This window comes from Macrobrachium nipponense, chromosome 25, assembly GCF_015104395.2.
Source record: "Macrobrachium nipponense isolate FS-2020 chromosome 25, ASM1510439v2, whole genome shotgun sequence".
Lineage (NCBI taxonomy): Eukaryota > Metazoa > Arthropoda > Malacostraca > Decapoda > Palaemonidae > Macrobrachium > Macrobrachium nipponense.
Window position 1 is genome coordinate 2,706,995 of NC_087214.1, and position 17,500 is coordinate 2,724,494.

At 38.0% G+C, this 17,500-nt stretch overlaps 1 long non-coding RNA gene across 1 annotated transcript in view; it reads left to right on the plus strand.

Annotated features, from left to right (window-relative positions):
• The first annotated feature begins 1,698 nt into the window (after positions 1–1,698).
• The window catches only part of LOC135199122 (uncharacterized), a 16,430-nt gene continuing 628 nt past the window's right edge, over positions 1,699–17,500 (plus strand). The window contains exons 1-4 of the long non-coding RNA XR_010310903.1: positions 1,699–2,415; positions 11,306–11,368; positions 12,794–13,176; positions 17,294–17,500. The exon at positions 17,294–17,500 is cut by the window's right edge and continues 628 nt beyond it. This is a non-coding gene — a long non-coding RNA (uncharacterized LOC135199122). The remainder of the gene's footprint in view (positions 2,416–11,305; positions 11,369–12,793; positions 13,177–17,293) is intronic.

Here is a 17,500-nt window from a genome sequence, read left to right on the forward strand (position 1 = left end):
TCGAGAATCCATTTGCAAAGTCTGTCGCATGAAATATTCAATCGTTGACTTCAGTTCTATGCTTTTTCATTTTCCCCCAAGAGTTTCCTTTTGGGGCGTTGTATGGTTCTCTCTCTCTCTCTCTCTCTCTCTCTCTCTCTCTCTCTCTCTCTCTCTCTCTCTCAGCTGATTGTGTCCAGAGTTTCCGGACAAAAGCGTCGCAAATAAAAACATGACTAATAACCTGCCAGTGTCAGCAGCACGATTTAAGAATGTCATTTCGTGAGTTCCGTGGGCGACTTTTGTTTTTTAATTATGTGAATGAATTAATATCTGCCAGCAGGTGGCAGCCACGATATAGAAACGGGCGAAATGTTACACAAATAAGGCCTTTTTTGTGTGTGAAACTTCGAGAGGAACAGACGGGATCCTGGACTATCTGAGGTCACTGGATTTTTTAAATTTGTTCTCCACCATTTTTCAAAACTTCCCAGTCTTGTCCCTGCGTGCATTTGTATAGTTTAATTTTGAGGTTCACAGTCTTATCACAAGATTAAACTATGTAGATTTATTACAGTTGTATTAATTGTGTCAAATGTTATGCGAATAAGTAATTTATATACTTTTATTTTCAGGTTGACTGAAGAAGTGGCAGGTTCCTACTTTCACGTCAAGAGATGGAGTCTGACTGCAGCTGACTGGATTCGACCGAGTCTTGAGAATAAGGTTACTTACTTATGGGTAATTATGAACTCAATGAGGAGTAGTTTATATTTTTTCAGAGCATGAGCCCTGATTGTATTTATTTTTGATAGGAGCTTGGAACATCTCCCTTGGTGGGAAGGGTGTTAAGAATGTGTGTGTAGTTTTTATGTCTTTCATTAGTTTACCTAAGCATTTCCTCTTATAATGTATAAGTAAAGAAGTAATGACTTGCTTTGCAACTGCATTTTGTCTCCACGATCTTAACGAGAAGTATAAAGACAGTTTGATTCAAGATGGCTGCCTCTCATTTCTGAACCAGACCGTTTTCATTCCAGCCTCCTGATCGCCTCGGGATCTACAAACCTGACTACCCAAACAGACCTCTGGGATGGGGTGGGGGTGGGGGGGAAGTCTTGGAAAAGAAAATTGAGAGAGAGATGTTAGTATACTGACGACACCGATAGCCCAAGTTCCCAGCCTCCTGATTTCGATTTCTTAGAATAGTTCCTAATTTAACGGCCAGAATACGAACACAGAATCCCAAGACAACCAACAGATGATACTATAAGTCCTGATTTCGGACAGGAGTCTGACTGTCTACCACCTGATTGGAAGAGGCGGTTAGGAATGAAATGAAGAAATATCTATGGTTTAGACCAAATTGTTTCAATAATTACCCCTGCTCTAGCTTCAGAACACCTCTGTGTTGGTAAGGCCAAGTCCAGAGGTCCAAGCCTTTGCCTCTTGGTCAAAAGAGAGATTTGAGTTCGCAAATATTCAAGTGTTTAGTAGATATTTTTGTTTCTGTTTTTTTTAGATGAAATGTCGTCCCAGTCATATATAGTAAAATCACATGCAATCACTTTGGTTGTCTGAGTGTATGTGTGTTTGTGTGCGTGTGGATTCATACTAAATGTCTAAGAACAGTAGACGAAATGGATCTACTATGTCTCCCAATGCCAATGAAGGTGATACTTTAGGGAATTGGAAGTCCTGTATAGAATTCTTCCGTAGTTTCCAAGAACCCACTTTCCCTACAAGAAAATACTAAAGATGGCTTTTAATAATAACAACCAAATCCGAAGTAAAATTCGCCTAGACACCCAAGTCTCCTTCCAATTACTTTTTTGTTTTCTGGTTATAATCCCATGATGGTCACATACTCTAATAAGCTGGGATGGTTTACATGTATGTATATGTGTGCATGTGTTTGTGTGGCTATAACTGTGTAAATGCGTGTAATTGCACAAGAGCATTGACATAAAAAATGACTTATAGAAGTAGATTTAAATTTAAATATTCATTTATGGACATTTCATATATTTGGGATATGGCTGGTTTAGGATTTTAAAATTAGATTTTTATCTCTTTCCTTATTCTTCTATCTTCCCTTTCTACAATCATCCATTTATTAACTGACCTTTTATTGTTCGTGTATGTGCTTATACGTTCGTAAAGTATTTATATATGTATTAGACATCAAAGGCGAACGTCCCCATAGAAGTACTTTGTGAAAACCGGGTCTCATTCCACCAGCCAATGGGAGATCGTTTACAAAGACGCTTTGCCAAAAACCGAAGCTTTGAGCCAATGAGAGAGGGCGATAGAAACGTCGTGTATAGTGGAGGCCTCTGATTGGCCAAAACAATTCATTCCCTGACAGTAGATGGCTCAGTGTAGTGACTAGTGACAGACAGGACGGTTTCCTTCCTAAACAAGAGCTAAAAACTGGTAAGAATATGATTTCTCTTGGGCCATATTCTTGATGTTGTAGGTTAGAATGACCATCGGGCATCGGAATCTGAATTAAGACTGCCATGGAAAATATTTTGATATTGTAGGAATTGTAGGTTGGAATTACCATCGGGAATCTTAAGACTGTCATGGAAAGGGGTATTGTGGGCAAGGAATTGAGAATTTTGGCACTTGTGCCAAGTTTTTCTGTAGGACTTGTGAATTTCTGAAGATTCTGAGGATCTTGAACGTATTTGTGGTTTGGGGTCCATAGTAAATCTTTCGTCCTAATTTTACAAAGGTGCTAAAGGGAGAAAGTGGCCTGCTGTGTATATCTGGGCTCTCTGAACCGACACAGACGATGTCAGACAGACGTTTTCTGTCTTCGGTTATGTGGGAAAAAGGCCAAGTGTAGTGATTCGTGGTGCTATGAATCCCAGAATTGAAAAGTATAAGGTGCAGTTTAAAAGAATTATCTAAGAGTAAAACACAGTTTTCAAGTGATGGAAATCTGATAACAAGGCTTAAGATGAAACTACCCTCAAGTGTCATTATTTGTTTCTAAAAATCCACGAAAATTTTTGTATTTTTTGCAGCTGCCCAATTTGGCCAACATCGGTAATCAACGGCCATGTACTCGCTGAACCAGTATATCACCAATTCTTAACTTAATTTATCTAGACTAAACTACCTGCTGAATAATAATCTCTTGCACCATTCGGTAATTCTTCAGAAGCATTCCGCACTGGATATTAAAATAAATAATCACCTACATGGAAAGAGCATGTGAAAAGCAATATAAAAAGTATAGTCATTATATGAGAGATTAAACGGGGTGGAATTAAATGAGCTTGATAAGTTTTTACCTCGAATTTTTCCTAAGTCGGGAGAGGTGTTTCCTCTACGGTAATGTTTACTTTTAATGAGCCCTCTAACTTAGTTTCTTACGCAAACAAAAGCAGTTCCAGTTACTCATTATTGGCTGAGAGGTGTGACATCGTTATGACGTAATGGGTTTCATAACCAATTACGAACGACTTTAGTCGAAAACTAGGTTTCACTTGCATTTTAGCGGAGTAATAAAGTTACCTGTCCAGTGTCCACTGGTATCCTTGTTTGACTGAATACTCGAATAATGAAGAAAAACCGGCCTTTTGTCTTCGTGTAACAATGGCAGAGGCAGTGGCTGGCCCTTCTGGCATTAATTTTGGCAGAAACCTTCGATTTCCTACCGATTGTTTGCAGTGCAATGTGGGTTACGGTGAATTTTTTTCATTATTTGTCTAGTGGTGGTAAAGAAGTTGTAATTGAATATGCTCAAAGACATAATTTAATTCTAAAGGAAAAAAACTGCGAGTGTTGTGGAGCTATTTGTCGGATCGACTACAACAAGAACTCCTTTAGGTGTGATCGCTCTGTAGTGACGAAAGGACGTCGGCGTAAGCGATGTAATTTTAGTGTTTCCTTGTCTAAAGGAACGTGGTTTGACAAATCTCATCTCTGTTTTGAAGTTAATCTAAAGTTTGTTAAGTTATGGTGTAGTTCCAAATTTTCTTATAACTTAGCTGAAGGGGAATTGCAGCTTTCTCAAGCGACAATATGTGATTGGGCTTCATTTTGCCGAGGTGGCAATAAGTTGGGTTTTGAGAAATAGTGGTAAGATTGGTGGTGTGGGCCTAACTGTTGAGATCGATGAATCTAAATTTGGCAAGAGAAAATATAATGTTGGTAGGGTTATTGATGGGCAGTGGGTGTTTGGTGGTATATGTCGTGAAACGAGGCAGTGTTTTTTAGTGCCAGTAAAGCTTAGGTCAGCAGAAACATTGCTGCCCATTATACAGCAATTTATTGAGCCTGGTACGACAATAGTGAGCGACTGCTGGAAGGCTTATAGGAATTGCTTACAGGAGTTAGGATACCAGCACTTGCAAGTGAACCACTCCCTAAATTTTGTGGATCCTGTGACCCTTGCGCACACAAATACCATAGAAAGAAGGTGGAGGGATGTGAAGAGCTTGGTCCCAAAGTATGGACGACGGAGACACAACTGGGTAGGATATCTTTGTGCAACGTACTTTAAGCTGTTCTACAATGACTACAAAGTTACGCCTACACTATTTTCTATTGGAGCTGCATTATTATATCCTCCACCTCCATAATATTCTGGTAAGTAGGCCTATACTTTGGTAAATTTTTTTTCCACCGTTCATCCTATAACTTAATATAGTGGCGAAGTTGGGGGGGGTCGCAGGGGGAGCAAACCCCCCCCCCCCCTTGCAAGGTTGAGGATACAGCTTCTGTTAGGTTACTGTAACCCCTGTGGCTAGTGCGCGCAGCGCAACATTACCTCTTGCCAGTACATGCCGTGCTTGCCAAGAATCTTTAAATATGCGGATAAAGCGCGAAGCGCCGTTCCGCTACGGCCTTACTGACAGCACATAAATCGATTGTCGCGGATATGTAGTCCCTCCCTAATTTGTTTGTTTGTTGTTTGTTTCTTTCTGCATCGCCGCCATATTGGTTTTAGTGTTCTTCCGCCGATTTTGGTCGGCGGTCGAGGGGGCCCGCGAATCTGTAGGTGCTCCCAATTATTATTATTGCTACAAAGCACACTTTTCTGGTATTTCCCCACCCAAAACCCCCGATTCCCAACGGGGGCCCCCAAGCTTGTTGGGTGGAAAAGGGTGTTAAAATAACATTTCCTCAAGAAAACAAGATGAGATTCACTGAAAAAACACCATTAAATGAAGGATTGTTCACTGTCTTTTAGAAACTGGTGATGCGGTTTACTTCTGAAGAATTACCCAACATTCTGCTTAAATAGGGGAACAACCGTGATCACTGGGCCATTGCCTGCTTACCAGAAGGTCATCATGACGCCTGTATGTAGCATCAATTTTTGCCCCAGTTTCTCGGTGGGTAGGATCCATATACAGATGCTAAGTAGTAGGTAATAGGTGTGGGAACTTTTATACACACGCGCGGTTTAACACAGCTTTCCGGCTTTTTGGCATTAGTGCGTCTCTGTGTCTTTTATCAGAAATGAAGAGAAAGCTTTGTAAGTTGTCCTTCATCGACCGTTTACGAGTTTGACATTTTAACAGTTTGACAACTCGAAGCCTCTGCCACGCCCACCTGTCATTTCAGTAGCTCGGGATTTCGAAGAAGACAATTCCGGGATCTTCGATTTTAAAGGAGATTAGGTTGTGATTTATTGAGTGGATTCTCTCTCTCTCTCTCTCTCTCTCTCTCTCTCTCTCTCTCTCTCTCTCAGTTCATAGGACACTTTTCTGTTTATCAAAATTTAAATCACTGTTTTGGGAATGTAAATGGTATTGTGGCTATTTCAGTATCATTTTACTTGTCGTTACATAAAGAAAAATCTGACGTTATTTAACAACATATAAAGACAAATCTTGCGTTAGATAACGTAAGTCAAGTTTCCGACAAAGTTCACCGCCATAGTTACGCCTTGTGACTTGAGAGGTTATCATTATTATTCGTCTGTCCTGACTCTTGCTCGAGACGAGCTGGACGTGTTAATGGTTGCCACCAAACCTCGAGGGTTTTGAGAAATTCTATCATATAGGTGTCATTTACATCCCACGTGACACTGGGCACCGAAGGTATTTGGTTTCTCTGCTGTATTTCATTTCGCATTGGCACATTTGGTGCCAAGTGTTTAAGTATTAAGATTAAAAAGGTTGATAAATGTTACGTAAACATTACTGGATATCTAAGGCATTCTGGTGTGTTAGTTCCTTAGGACACTCTTAGACTAGGTTAAGTAAATGGGCTTATTGGACATTAACTTGCAATACAAGACATCAACTTGCAATACAAGACATCAACTTGCAATAAACGACATTAACTTGCAATACACTACTTTAATTTGCATTACAAGACATCAAGTTGCAATACACGACTTTAACTTGCAATACAAGACATCAACTTTCAATACACTACCTTAACTTGCAATACAAGACATCAACTTTCAATACACGACCTTAACTTGCAATACAAGACATCAAGTTGCAATACAAGGCATAAACTTAATGTTAATTGTGTTGCAGTTTTGTGACTTGAAATTCAAAACAGCAGCCTGGTCTTTGACTTGGTACTTTTAATAATTGGTAAGAATTATATCTGATTAATAGCAATTCCTTACAGGGAGTATTCCTGGACTTAAACATAATTATTTTAAACTAAAGTACAATTGAGGCTGACAAGTAATGAGAGCTATTTGTTGGAATTAGTCATCAAACCATTGCACTTTTTAAGTTTTTGCAATCGGTGGTCAACTGAAGAACTGTTCGTCCTCCATCTGGGATCTTTGCTGTGATCTGAAGTTCCTCTTGTGGCAACTGCCTTGTTATTTATTTAGGAAGAATTTTCTGATGTTTGGCGGCAGTCAAAAATACACTTTTGTTACGTTTGTTTGAAAGGCCTTGGCATAACCGTTCACGCATAGTTAGTCAGTCATTCTAGTCATTTTTAGGCTCGATTATGGAAGTCGAAGCTCGAAAAAGATACTGGAAACTTTCCTGGACACCATAATAAGTGAAAACATGAGGCCTGTCTATTTGACATCTCACGAGTGAGTAGAATACTAAACCGCACGTTTTAATATAAGTTAACGACGGTTTCTGGGATCATTCGTCAATGTAACCGAGTTAGTTAACACATAGCTATTTCTAAAGTTTCTTGTATGTAGAATGATGTGTGACGCCAGTTTTATGGGGAACGGTACTTGGGACATATATCATAATCTACAGTTGACTACAAAGCAACGGAGAAATACCTTTTCAATGCTTGACTAGCTTGTGTGTTTGATCATTAACGTAGTTTTAGTTTTGTTTTGTGAACGTGAAATGCTGCAGTACACAGTTTCATTTCATATTAGGTAGTAAAAAAAACTGTTAAATCTCTATTAAAGCACTGGATTTTACAAATGTCTTATCGAAGCATTTTAAGAAGGAAATGGCGCACTGCTCCCCAGCCTCTTAGAATTTGTTAGTCTCGTTCAATATCAGGAACTGGTAATAACAGAATAATTAATCAGTTGCATTTGGACATTATTGAATGGCATATCTGATGTGACGCTACACGACGCCATTCAAGTGTTGTTTTGAGAGAGAATTTCTTTGGTTTCCATGGCCCCCAAAGCACCGTTAGGGGTTTGTACCGTAAGTGCACCTCCTCACACGCGGTGCACGGAAGGCATAACTTAAGATTCCCAACCTGCAAGCCCTTTCATTCCTTTTGCTGTACCTCCATTCGTATTCTCTTTCTTCCATCTTACTTTCCTTGGAGCTTTTGAAGAATAGCGGTCCCATATAACCCTTTTGAAGAATAGGGGTTCCAGTTTGGGCCTTTTGAAGAATACAGATCCACGGACACGGCGGTCGGAGCTCCCATAGTTCCGCCACGGCCTTACTGTAACCCCTGTGGCTAGTGCGCGCAGCGCAACATTACCTCATGCCAGAACATGCCATGCTTGCCAAGAATCTTTAAATATGCGGATAAGGCGCGAAGCGCCGTTCCTCCACGGCCTTACTGACAGCACACATAAATCGATCGTCCTCGGATATGTAGTCGCTCCCCTATGAATATAACATTGGTACTGACAATCAAACGAGCAGATGTATGCTTATTTTTAGGTTTGTTCACCACTGACAACCAATCATGTTGTTACTTGTTTTCCTCGGCGGTTGTTCTCCACTAAATACCTTTTTAACAATACGGACCCCAGTTTTATCCTTTTGAAGAATAAAGGTCCCAGGTTCGTATGGGACCGCGATTCTTCAAAAGCTCCTTCCTTAACCCTATTCTAATCATTGTTTCATATTGCAGGTGTACTTGTTTATCGGACTAAATTGTAAAAAATGTGTGATTGTTCCGAAGCTTATAGTACTTGAGGAATAATTGACTGGTACAATTCATTTGTAATTTTAGGCCTACCCTATTGTCGCCAAAGATTACGTAATTACTTGAGGAATAAACTGGTACAACTCTCTTTTAGTTCCTTGCCCATCTGTAATTATTTGTATCAAATGTTTTATTTCATTATATGTGATTAATGTAGATTTTTTCCTTTTCTTTTTTTTTTACAGACGAAATTTTACTTCAGACGCCATTTCGAATTAAGTCATGTCGTTTCAGTACACCCATAAAGACAGTTGATACAACTCCTCAATAATAATATAATATAATAATAATAATATCTAATAATAATAATAATAATTAATAATAATAATAATCATAATATAATAATAATAATAATAATAATAATAATAATAATAATAATAATAATATTCTTATTATTATTATTATTATTATTATTTAGTTAATTATTATTATTATTATTAATTATTATTATTATTATTAATTATTATTATTATTCAGACAAAATAAGCCTTATGTCTGGCAGAAAGCAGAAGGCTATTTGTTGTCATAACATGGTTGTTAGTTTGGTCGGAGAATAAACCTTTAGTAAATCGACATAGGCCTAAATCCAAGGCCATCATCGCCTCCTTCGAAGTACAGATAACAATATCACTGTCCCCATTAATTTGCACGTGGCGCCATGAATAATCATTTTCTATATGGAAAGGTCTTCAAAGTGACTGATCTCTTGCTCAGGTCAACTTGATTGAAGTTGGTGTATGCAGTGCATTGAGACATCCTTTGGAGTATGCCGGGAATGAGTTTTGACTGGAACAACTAGTTGATATAGTAGGCTGTGGGTTCTTGGAGAAACTGGTGAGGATTGGCATTGAGAAATACATTCCATTATCTGAAGTCAGTAAACTGTTTGTGGCCTCGTGTTTGTATACATTCCTTGGTCAGTCCTGTTCTGTGAAATTTAGATGAAATAAACACTGTCACATCTCGGCACTTGGGAGGTTAAGAATTATTTGAGTAACTATGCAGGAATTTGTTAGTTTGTCCAGAATCCTGACCATGCAGTCAATTCAGATTGTATTCAATACGACAGGACGGGAACAATAAACATTTAAGAGCAGGTATTGAGAGCATTCTTAAGAACAGCTCTGTTCTTTAATTATAACAAACCACAGAGAGAGATTATCATCGCCTCATAGCAACTTCAAAGAAAGTATATAGTCCCGTTTCTTTATTTATGAGAGACATATATATTCAATATTGAATATTACTCGTATCGAGCCTCCTGTTTCCCGCAATAAGTATCTAATGGAGAAAATTTTCGTTGCAGACGATGTTTCGCTTCAAGTTCTATTGCAGCCATTTCGATGCTCCAAGTCGTTTCAGTACTACATCCATGAAGACGATTAGCTACAGCTCACAGTTCGACAGTTAGGTCAAGTCATGAAGTTAACGAATGAAACAGAAAAAAAAAAGCGTAGTATCTCTTCATTTATATAGAGCCATTGATAGATCTTATAGCAGAGAATTAAGAATGTTCCTCAGTAAAGCTCCATTTGTTACGTGGTCTAATACTACGAACGTATTTTGAATTTTGAAATTAATTGAACTCTGGAGTAAGCGTTGTCGATAGTCGGTTTTTACGAACCATTTAGACAAGCCTTTTATCATCATCAGCACTTTTTTTGTCAGTCAGTTGATAAATTAGGATAGCGAACGCAGTCAATTAAGTTCAATGGCCTAGGAAATTCATATTTGCAATATGATTAGGTAGGTTAAGATATCATTATATAGCTGAATCACGAAATTGTTAGGAATATTGAAAGTAATATCTAAATGAAGAAGCGAATAAAATAGTAGGCAACTTAATAAGCAGTTAATTTTGGCGTCTGGCTCGTTTGTCAACTACAGTTTGGTTGTGGGTAAATGTTTGTGTCTAACAATGCAATGTGACGATTTTGATTAAAAATAACTCCTAAATATTTGAAGAACTCTGTATTAGTGTTTAAATTAGAGTAGCTATATCAAACTGACTTTGTGGATTTACTGAAAATGACAGATGGAAAATCCAGGGACCGATTCAACGTCAAAATATGTAGTAAATTGGCGTAGTCAGTTAAACTGGTAAGTTGCTTTATGCGTTAACTTTAATTTAAAAGTGGCCTATTACTCTGCCGATAGCACAAGGGGTCGACTCCTGTGGTAAAATATTGATCATTTGTAAAATTAACGCAAATAACTTGTGCCATAAACACCGACCCTGCTGGAGATATTATATACCGAATCTACAGGTATGTACAGACCTTGTTATATAGGTATCTATAGCCGTTGTTATATAGGTATCTGTAAACCTTGTTATATACAGTTCCTATGTTAAAGTACGAACCCTGAGATAGAAGGAGAAGGTTAATATATCATTTGCCTGGAATTTTAATCTCAACTTTTCACCAGAAGTGTAATGTTAAATTATACAGTCGTAACTACGATCAGGAATTCCATACTTAATATGGTTATTTTTATTTTTTAGATGTATAGTCTGTTATAAAATCTACAATGATTCGGTAAAACAGTCGATTCCATATAGCATTTGCACAGAACAAATATTGTTATGAACTTTTTCCAATTCATGATCAGATTTTGGTTTGATACTGAATGGTATTTATAGAATGCGTCTGGTTTGTTTATAATATTACCTATTCATTTGCCGCATAAAATGGACACGAAACCAAAAGCTTCCTGAATTAATCCTCCCTTATAACATAACCGTGCTATCATTGCTTTGCACCTGTCACACAATGCCGTAGGCCTATAGTCAGCGTATGTGACCCGTCGACTATGTTTCATTAAGAGGCACTTTTCTCCTATTTGTTGAGTCAGTTAACTAATAAATACTTAATGCACGGCAGTTGGATTTGAGAATCCCTCTGCTGTGGTTTAAGTTCGATTTAACTAAAACCAGACTAACGATTGATTTATTTTTCAGGTCTCTCTCTCTGCGGGCAATACGGACAACTGATAACGTCCACCTCCACTCAAGTTCTTATTGGTAACGAATTTGTATATACCACTTTTTTGACCTGATAACAGTGTATATATACAGCGTAACTATAGATATGAATAATGAAAGCTAGTATACTTAATTATTTGTACATTAGTCTAATTCTTAGTAATGGAGGCCAGTGTATCATGATAATGAACACTTGATCTGCCGCAAGAATTCTCGAAGTCTTTTGGATGGAGTTGAAGAAGAAATAGTCTGTCATTTTAGTCTCCTTCATTCCAGCCAAATGTTAGTTTTGTCAAAAGATTTCTTGAAGAGAAAAATAGAGTCGAATATTGAATTAATCTTAAGTGGTATTGCTTTTGCGATTTATGGGTAATATGCGGGTAAGGAATTATTGCAATGAATTTAATCAGTTGAGAACTTACAAGCTGTATGTTAGTCATGTACAGTTGTCAGATTTCTAAGTTTTGTAACAGTTATAAAGTCAGATTTCGAAGTTTTAATTGTATTAGGAGTTTTTATCAAGTTGATGTAATAGGTAAACATTTTTTCACTTCGTTATAGATATCTTCCACAACAAAGGACGTATTGGTATTGCTGGTATAAAACTCTCCTAGCTTTTAAAATAGTACACCATGATCAAATGTTGACAATCTGTTGGTCAAAAACATGAGTGATGCCCTTTACGAGGTAAAACAAGGTCTGTGGGGTAATATAACATTAACATTCAAGCCTTACAATTTTGGGAAAATGCTTTTCATCATATGCTTTGATAAAATTAATGTATGGAACAATCGTAAAATAAACAATTTTAGGCTTCAAATTATATTTAATTAACAATTAACAAGACATGATTAAGATAGTAAACTATTAATAATAATGACAATTATCTATATATGAAATAGCGAAAAACTGTAGTTATTCCGAAGGAATGGCGTGAAAGGAGTCGAGTCACTGCACAGGATCCTCCGTCTTGAGAAAGAACCCGTCAAAAGTGAGGGAATGCAAACTTCCTCCTCCCGATGTCCATTAATTATCAAAGGAAATACAAGGACCTGACAACACAAATAAGTACGATAAAAATTATCGATATAAAGATTATAGGTCAGTAATACTTTATATGTAGAATTTATTTACATATAAAGCAAATTAGAAATTATAAATGGTCGAAAAAAATCTACAACACGTGTATAAATTACGTCGAAGAAAAATAACTATTCGACAACCCTTTCTATTTGATGAATTACGTAAAAACAAATGAAAGAGAAATACAAAAATTTGTTATCGGATAGCACTGAATAATGAGATAAGTATAATGATAAATTTGATGTTAAATATTCTTTAGGTCCTTTTTATTTATTTAATGAGCGTGATGGGGGATCAAAGTTGATACGGAAAAAAACTCTAAACTAATGATCGGACAGTACTTGAACTTGCATTAACTCATTGTACTCACATCTTCATTAGTCCCGATCCGCTGAAGTGAGATTCCAAAGTCCCGTGGTGGAGTGGACTATACGTAGCTCGGAAAAAAGGTGTTATTAAGCTTGCTGCCATTCTGACGTCCAAGTCCATGAGCCATCCTCGACCGCTAAGGTTTTAGCTTGCCATATTAATGATAATGAATCAGGATGAAGTAATAGTGTACACCCACCAACTGACTCTCTGACTGTCCTGGTGCACACCGACCAATCAACTCTCCAACTGAAAGAAATCAGTAACTACGGGGCAGCCTTTACTTCGTCAACCAACAGACGATGCTCCGAGATCTCAAACGACCGTATGAGCTTGTTGATCGTAAACGAGCATAATGCAAGCACTTTTACAAAGGTTATTACTATTTTAGTCAGGTGAGACCTAAGAACATCGTAACATTAAATTTTAAAAATCAATCATACTTTGAAAGAAAACAAATATGACAAAATTTAATAATAAATTAAGTTATTTCTTAATCAAAAAATAAAAAGGAAATATGATAGCCTTATTTTTTCTTCATATGCAATCAATACTGAAAGATTGCTTTCATTTCAGCAATTCGCAACTTTTGCATAGAACATCTTGGTACTAGTTCTGACTAGCTTAAGTTTTCTCTGTAATTCTCTAATGGTTATTGGTCAATTCTATGTTATTTTATTATAGGAATTAGTTTGTTTTTTAAAGAGTACTTTAAGGTTAACTGAGCCAACCAGAGGAGTGTTTGGATTGTGACAAACTAGAGAGAGGTGAGACAATGTTAATACTGAAAAATCTTCCCAGATTAAGGATAATGTTGAAATGGTTTTAGAAACGTTATAGCCAGGTTCAAGTAATAATAATAATAATAATAATAATAATAATAATAATAATAATTAATAATAAAAAATAATAATAATAATAATAATATAATAATAATAATAATAATAATAATAATAATAATAAGAAGACTGGCTCTCCCCAGCAGAAAGAGAACTGGAAAGGGAAATGTCACACGACAACGAATTACACGAAGACGAACTGAGAGACGATGCCACAGAAGACGACAGGGAGGATGAGGTATCAAATAACGACACACGAAGAAACACCGACGAAGTAACAGAGAGGACAGAATGGGTAGAAAAGATTAGACAATGGATGGAGCCAGATACAGAGAGAACAAAGATCCCCTCCATGAAAGCTTACAACACCAAGAAATTAAGGGAGAAAACAAGTGAGGTCAATGAAATAATGGGCATAATACACACCACCAGTATCACAGAAACAAATAACTTGACATATGCAAGAGCAAGATTAGTAGCAGAACTGATGGGGATTCGAACACCAACACCACCAGCACAACCAACCCAACAGAAACCAAAGCAGCAACCTCCTTGGAAAAGGCGCCTGGAAAAGCAAATCATGGTGATGAGATCTGACTTGAGTAAACTGAAAGAGATGGCAGAAAAAAGGCTAAGAAGCCAGAAAACAAGTGAGGAACTCAACGAGAAATACAAAGTACAAGAGAGGGGACTAAACAACACAATAGAAGATGTAAAACAGAGGCTTAAGGCCAAAGCACATAAGATCCAACGGTACACGAACAGGAATAAGGGATACCAACAGAACAAACTATTCGGAACCAACCAGAAAAGACTATACAGCCAACTAAGAGGGGAAGACAACCACCCAGAAATTCCTGAAGCCGAACCAAGTAAGAGACTCTGGGAAAACATATGGAGCAATCGGTTATCACACAACAAACATGCAACATGGCTCCAGGAAGTCAAGGAAGAAGAAACAGGGAGAATAAAACAAAGATTCACAGAGATCACGACAGACACAGTCAGACACCAACTAAAGAAAATGCCAAACTGGAAAGCCCCAGATCCCGATGAAGTCCATGGATACTGGCTGAAAAACTTCAAGGCCCTACACCCACGAATAGCAGAACAACTCCAGCATTGTATCTCAAATCACCAAGCACCAAAATGGATGACCACAGGAAGAACATCCTTAGTACAAAAAGACAAGAGTAAGGGAAATATAGCCAGTAACTACAGGCCTATCACCTGCCTACCAATAATGTGGAAGTTACTAACAGGCATCATCAGTGAAAGGCTATATAACTACCTAGAGGAGACAAACACCATCCCCCACCAACAGAAAGGCTGCAGAAGGAAGTGTAGGGGCACAAAAGACCAGCTCCTGATAGACAAAATGGCAATGAAGAACAGTAGGAGAAGGAAAACCAACCTAAGCATGGCATGGATAGACTATAAGAAAGCCTTCGACATGATACCACACACATGGCTAATAGAATGCCTGAAAATATATGGGGCAGAGGAAAACACCATCAGCTTCCTCAAAAATACAATGCACAACTGGAATACAATACTTACAAGCTCTGGAATAAGACTAGCAGAGGTTAATAATCAGGAGAGGGATCTTCCAGGGCGACTCACTGTCCCCACTACTCTTCGTAGTAGCCATGATTCCCATGACAAAAGTACTACAGAAGATGGATGCCGGGTACCAACTCAAGAAAAGAGGCAACAGAATCAACCATCTGATGTTCATGGACGACATCAAGCTGTATGGTAAGAGCATCAAGGAAATAGATACCCTAATCCAGACTGTAAGGATTGTATCTGGGGACATCAGGATGGAGTTTGGAATAGTAAAATGCGCCATAGTCATCATACAAAACAAAAAGGCAAAGTAACGAGAACTGAAGGGATAAAGCTACCAGATGGTAGCAACATCAAACACATAGATGAGACAGGATACAAATACCTGGGAATAATGGAAGGAGGGGATATAAAACACCAAGAGATGAAGGACACGATCAGGAAAGAATATATGCAGAGACTCAAGGCGATACTCAAGTCAAAACTCAACGCCGGAAATATGATAAAAGCCATAAACACATGGGCAGTGCCAGTAATCAGATACAGCGCAGGAATAGTGGAATGGACGAAGGCAGAACTCCGCAGCATAGATCAGAAAACCAGGAAACATATGACAATACACAAAGCACTACACCCAAGAGCAAATACAGACAGACTATACATAACACGAAAGGAAGGAGGGAGAGGACTACTAAGTATAGAGGACTGCGTCAACATTGAGAACAGAGCACTGGGGCAATATCTGAAAACCAGTGAAGACGAGTGGCTAAAGAGTGCATGGCAAGAAGGACTAATAAAAGTAGACGAAGACCCAGAAATATACAGAGACAGAAGAAAGACAGACAGAACAGAGGACTGGCACAACAAACCAATGCATGGACAATACATGAGACAGACTAAAGAACTAGCCAGCGATGACAATTGGCAATGGCTACAGAGGGGAGAGCTAAAGAAGGAAACTGAAGGAATGATAACAGCGGCACAAGATCAGGCCCTAAGAACCAGATATGTTCAAAGAACGATAGACGGAAATAACATCTCTACCATATGTAGGAAGTGCAATATGAAAAATGAAACCATAAACCACATAGCAAGTGAATGCCCGGCACTTGCACAGAACCAGTACAAAAAGAGGCATGATTCAGTGGCAAAAGCCCTCCACTGGAGCCTGTGCAAGAAACATCAGCTACCTTGCAGTAATAAGTGGTACGAACACCAACCTGAAGGAGTGATAGAAAACGATCAGGCAAAGAACCTCTGGGACTATGGTATCAGAACGGATAGGGTGATACGTGCAAACAGACCAGACGTGACGTTGATTGACAAAGTCAAGAAGAAAGTATAACTCATTGATGTCGCAATACCATGGGACACCAGAGTTGAAGAGAAAGAGAGGGAAAAATGGATAAGTATCAAGATCTGAAAATAGAAATAAGAAGGATATGGGATATGCCAGTGGAAATCGTACCCATAATCATAGGAGCACTAGGCACGATCCCAAGATCCCTGAAAAGGAATCTAGAAAAACTAGAGGCTGAAGTAGCTCCAGGACTCATGCAGAAGAGTGTGATCCTAGAAACGGCACACATAGTAAGAAAAGTGATGGACTCCTAAGGAGGCAGGATGCAACCCGGAACCCCACACTATAAATACCACCCAGTCGAATTGGAGGACTGTGATAGAGCAAAAAAAAAAAAAAAAAAAAAAAAAAAAATAATAATAATAATAATAATAATAATAATAATAATAAAATAATAATAATGATGATACAGGTAAAGATAATGAACATTTTACTGTAATTTGCTAATGGGAACTTACACTTAGAAGGCTCGTACCTTTGCATTGCTGTTCAATTTTGAATTAATATTTACAGTACCTGTGAAAAAATTTAATTCAATTTAATGTAAGATGTGGTTGTTTCATAAAGTGCTACAGACCCCCATTACTGTCTGAAAAAGACCCTGTCCCATCTGTGCCCCTTTCAGTGAAAGGGGCCTAGGTATAGGATACTTGAAATCTGGTTATAACGAATTATCTTTTATTAATTTATAAGCCTAGAGATCTCGGTGATATGATGTTATTAACTTCTGCCTCATCTCTACAGGAAATCATCTGCAGAGTGCATATGGGACAAGTTTATTAGACCACAGTATGCCTCGCAATTCAACAAGTATCTGTGAACGAAGAACCGGACTTCAACAAAGCCTACATTGATATGTAACAAGTAGAATGTCGTACTTAACCTGTGTCAACAGTTGCCTATGGCCAGATGAAATGGTCCCACCAAACATTTGCTTACCAGTTAAACAAT